The 5742-nt window shown below is 35.4% G+C and overlaps 1 pseudogene; it reads left to right on the forward strand.

Moving 5' to 3' along the window:
• Positions 1-2257: 2257 nt before the first annotated feature.
• On the forward strand, positions 2258-2373 carry LOC112481142 (annotated as a pseudogene).
• Positions 2374-5742: the final 3369 nt, after the last annotated feature.

Below are 5742 nucleotides of genomic sequence, written 5' to 3' on the forward strand. Positions count from 1 at the left end.
CGGCTCTCACTCTAACAACTCAGAGTTCCCCTGTAAGTCCCTGGTGCCCCCTGAGCAGCCGACCCAGCACTGGTGCTCAGAGCAACCAAGTCCATCACCACGAAAGTCTGGTTACAGACACAACCCCTTTAAAAAAAGTCTGTAGCTGCTGGCTGAAGTTGTCATAACTTCTGTCCCACTCAGCCACTCGGGACCAGGCAGCCTTGCATCCTCGCCCCCTCCTACCTCCAACCCGTTGCAGGATGATTTCTTATTTATCTCCCTAGTTGTAGGGCTTCTATTTATCTAGACCCCAGGTAACTCTGCCTACTCTTCGCTCCATGTTTCCATCACAACTTTGATGTGGTCACAGGAGGGGATGAATGAAGCTTCTATCATCTACACCTGGTCTCCCTGTATATCTTCTTTGGTAAGATGTCTGTTCAGTCTTTTGTCCATTTTTAACTAGGACACTTGTTTTCTCATTGTTTAGTTTTAAAAGTCTTTGTCTATTTTAAACAAATCCTTTTTCAGACATGTGTTTGTAAAGATTTTCCTCCCAGTTTTATGGCTTGTATTGTGACGTTCTTGACAGTATCTTTCACGGAACAGAAATTTTAATAAAATCCAACTCAGCAATTTTTTCTTTCATGGATCCAGCTTTTGGTGCTATAACTAAAAACTCATCACTAAATGAAAGCTCACCTAGATTTTCTCCTAATTTTTCTTTTAAAGTTTTATAGTTTTGAATTTTACCTTTCTATATGCTCCAGTTTGAGTTAACTTTTGTGAAAAGTGTAAGGTCTGTGTCTAGGTTATTCTTTTGCATGTGGATGTCCACTTGTTCAGCATCATTTGTTGAAAAGGTCCCACAGGAAAGCTACTATATAAGGCCACTCTACTAAGACTGGGAGACATAGCAGCTTTACCTAATATATAGAAACAAATGCAGAGAGGTAGCCAAAATGGGGAGATAAAGAAACATGTCCTGAATGAAAAATCAAAACAAAGTTCCAGAGAAAGTACTAAACAAAATGGAGACAAGCAATCTACCAGATGCAAGGTTCAAAAACACTGGTTATAAGGATGCTCAATGAACTTAGGGGAAGAGTAGATGAGTTCAGTGAGAACTTTAACAAAAAAAGGAAACATAAAAATGGAGATAAAAAACATATAAAAGAACCAGTCAGAAATGAAGACTACAATAACTGAAATGAAGACTACCTTAGGAGGAATCAACAGTAGATTAGATGAAGCAGAGGACTGAAACAGTGTTTTAGAAGATAAGGTAGCAGAAAACACCAATCAGAAAAACAACGAGAAAAAATAATCCAAAAAAATGAGGATAGTTTAAGGGGCCACTGGGACAACGTCAAGTGTACCAATGTTCACATCATAGGGGTACCAGAAGGAGAAGAGAGACAGCAAGGAATTGAAAATCTATTTCAAATAATGACAGAAAACTTCTCTAACCAAGTGAAGGAAATAGACATACAAACCCAGGAAGAATAGAGTCTCAAACAAGATGAACCCAAAGAGACCCACACCAAGACACATCATCATTAAAATGCCAAAGGTTAAAGACAAAGAGAGACTCTTAAAAGCAGCAAGAGAAAAGCAATTACTTACCTACAAGAGAGCTCCCTTAAGACTGTCAGCTGATTTCTCAACAGAAACATGGCAGGCAAGAAGGGGTTGGCATAAAATATTTATAGTGATGAAAAGCAAGGACCTACAACCAAGACTACTCTACTCAGCAAAGCTATCATTTATAATTGAATGACAGATAAAGAGCTTCCCAGACAAGAGAAAGCTAGAGGAGTTCATCACCACCAAGTCAGTATTATAGGAAATGTTTGAGGGACTTCTTTAAGAAGAAGAAAAAAGAAAAAAAGATTTAAAAGATGAACAATAAAATAACAATAACTACATATCTAGCAACTATTACTTTAAATATAAAAGGATTAAATTCTCCAATCAAAAGATAGGGTGGTTGAATGGATAAGAAAATAAGACCCTTTCATATGCTGCCTAGAGGAGACTCACTTCAGATCGAAAGGCACACAGACTGAAAGTAAAGGGATGGAAAAAGATGTTTCATGAAAAAAGAAACAAAAAAGGGTGGTATAGCAATACTTATACTAGACACAACAGACTTTCAAACAAAGGCTATAACAAGAGACAAAGGATGAACATGGTTCCATAGTGTAGCAGTTAGCACGGCTGCTTTACACGCAGAAGGTCTTGGGTCCATGCCCCAGTGGAGCCACAGTCTATGGTCTACAGTCATGCCTCCCTGAACAAGCCCGATGTCTGATCTCAGAAGCTAAGCAGGGTCGGGCCTGGTTAGTACTTGGATGGGAGACCACCTATGAAGACTAGGTGCTGTAGGCAGAAATAATAAACAAACAAACAAGAGGCAAAAAAGGACCCAGTTACCCCACTTCTGGGTATTTATCCAAAGAAACCCAAAACACTACTTTAGAGGAACATGAAAATCTATATGTTCACTGCAGCATTATTTAGAATAGTCAAGATAAGGAGTCTACCTGGATGTCCATCAATGGATGAATGGATATAGAAAAGGTGGTACATATATACAATGGAACATTTCTCAGCCATAAAAAGAATGAACTCTTGCCATCTGCAACAACACAAATGGACCTAGAAGGTACTGTGCTGAGTGGAGTGAGTCAGACAAAGACAAATGCCATATGATTTCACTTACATGTGGAATCTAAATAACAAAACAAACAAACAAAATAAAAACAGAGTCATAGATACAGAACATTTTGATGGTTGCCGGATGGGAGGGGCATTGGGCGGGGGTGGGTGAAAAAAGGGAAGGGATTATGAAGTACAAATTGGTAGTTACAAAATAGTTATGGAGATGTATAAGGAACATAGTCAATAATATTGTAATAACTATGTATGGCATCAAACAGGCCTAGTTTTATCAGGGTGATCACTTAGTAAGTTATATAAATGTCTGATCACCATAATGTACACCTGAAACTAATATAATATCATACACCAACTGTAATTTAAAAATTATTTAAAAAATAAAATAAAACCTCCACTTTGGGTCAATTAAGGGAGGTAAATTAGCTACATTTCATGTCCTTGAAGATTTGCAATTTCAGGACTTGAGAGGAAGCACTCTGAGGGAGTTCTGGTCATGACTTTGGGTGGTGAACACACAATGTGATACACGAATGATAAATTATGCAATCGTATGCTTGAAACCTATATAATTTTATTAACCAATGTCACCCCAATAAATTTAATTAATAAATTAAAAAATTAATCTATTATTTTTTTTTAAATCTCTGAAATTTGAATAAATTTGATCTTATAAAAATAGTAATGTAACGTGTCTACATTTGGTAGCTTAATGATGACCTACTTTTCTAGGGATGTTCATGATTTAAACATAAGTTTGAATTCTAGTTTTCACAAGCACTATTTTGAAGAAAAATTTCTGGGTTTTTCTTTTCATAATAAATATGTCTCTAGTGTGAAGAGCTTATACTTTCAAAGAGTTTCAGTATTTAAGTCATTTGGAAGAGAAAATCAGGCAGCAAGCTGGGCAGGCTATAAATAACATATATGACAGTTTGTTTTGCTATAGGGTTTCCTTTTTTCTTCAGGTATGCCAGCCATATAATTATTATTAATGACATGTTACATTTTTTATATTCTCAAACATACAAGTCACCAAAGATTTATTGAGTGCCTGTGCAAGAGAAAGGGAAGGGAATTGACATTCATTCTTCCACTCAGAAAATACTTGTTGAGGGCATTTTGTAAAGGGAACATTGCAAGACTGAAATATATCTTTAAACAAAATCTATATGATCTCTATCCTCAAGGAGTTTACAGTCTAGTGGGGGAGTAAGTCTTTAAACAATTACTCAAATTGCTCTATTAAAAGTCTGTGAAGGACTGAAACATTAAGTGTTAGTCATTATAGAAGCAACTTTCAACAGCATTTCTCATCAAATTATCGAAAGTACCAATGTGGTTTATATATAAGGAAAATGAGGCTCAGAGAGATTAAACTATATGCCAGAGATCACAGAGCTAGTAAGTCCTGAAACTGAATGTTTAATTCGTATCTATCTAATTCTAAAGATCATGACCAAAAACACTGTATTAATTCCTGAATTTTACAAAACTCGGAGGGGCAGACCTTATCCTGATTTTACTAAAGAGAAAACTGGTGCTAAGAGGAACTAGAACCTAAATCTCTTAAGTAATTCATTTATTTTCCCACTATATCATAATGCTTCCTCAAAACAAGCTTAGTAACTTTGAGATACAAACCGACAAGTCATGCATGTGGGAATTGAATAAATTTTTGTAAACTTAAATAAAAGTTGACATAAGCTACTATTGAGTATTGTTTTTTTTTTTTTTTAAAAAAACCATAATTTTGGCAAAAATCTAACAGCTCTCTTTGCCGAATTAAAAAATTTTTCTATGCTAATGAAACATTTAATCGTATTTTGCAAAGGGCTATTGCTACGGGTAAGAATGTAGGAGAAAAACAATTCTGCAAACAAGCAGGAGCCCTTTGAATGAATTTATTTTATAGGGGAAAGTTTTTAAAAACAATTTCAATTTGTTTCATGCAGAATTTCACTAATATTTTTCAGCTATTGCAGATTTTTTAGTGACTCCATCAATGTAATAGAATATCTTGAATTTTTCTTTACAGAGGAAAAACTGAAAACATCCATGTTTATAAGCAAATAAGGAAAAGAGGATTTAAAAAAATACAAGTAATAGAAAAGTCAACCAAGATTAATTTTGTAGAAAATATACAGTTCTACTTAAAAGTCTTTTGTTGTCAAGCTGCAGCAAACAAAAATAAAAACAAAACAAAACACACAACTGGGATACTATATAGCAAACAGGAAAGAATATGTGAAGGAAAACACATAAATAGTATATGAAAATATTCTAAGTAATAGATATAGGACAGAATGAATTGCCCAAACTGTAGCCTCCAAGTTTATCTTACTGCTTGAGTCTCTGGTGACTACAACTTATGCTCTTTTTCACGGATAAATCATGGAAATATTTAATAAAGACTAATATTTTGTTTCTTTTCCTTCTATTCTTCATATCTTTATTCTTGTTTCAACCATATACAACATTCTGAGACCTTATATAACATTTTAAGACCTTAATAGCAATTTAACCCCCACAGTTCAAGTAGATCAACATAAAAGATAAAAAAAAAAAAAATTTCATCTCAAACGCTAAGGAAAGCATAGAACACATTTTCTAATAATCAAAGCCTGGAAAGTAAAAGATTGGCTTTGCTTACATTCTGGGCTGCCGCTATTAAGCATTGTTCTCCTGCCTCTGTCCTCCTTCCACCATCGTCTCTGCTCCTCTGTGTCCCCTCCACCCCTACCCCTTAAGCAGGCTACTGCTCCTGAACTGACAGCAAAAACAGCAATTCTATTATATGTGCATACATTCAGTAAGCATTTGTCGAATGCCTAGTATTTACTCATTCTTTCCATAAATATGTATTGAGTGCTTACCACATGCCAGGTATCACAGGTGAGGGAAGATAAAGAGAGACAGACACAGAAACAGAGAAAGGAAGACAAAAAGAGGGGGAGGTAAGGAAGGAGGGAGAGAAAACAACCTTTGAATCTTTGGATTTTGGAACATAGAAAATAAAACCCAAAAATCGGTCTTAAGGAGAAATTAGTCTAATATAAGGGGAATGAAGCGTAGAGTGAC

The sequence above is a fragment of the Pteropus alecto genome, unplaced genomic scaffold (assembly GCF_000325575.1).
Source record: "Pteropus alecto unplaced genomic scaffold, ASM32557v1 scaffold104, whole genome shotgun sequence".
Lineage (NCBI taxonomy): Eukaryota > Metazoa > Chordata > Mammalia > Chiroptera > Pteropodidae > Pteropus > Pteropus alecto.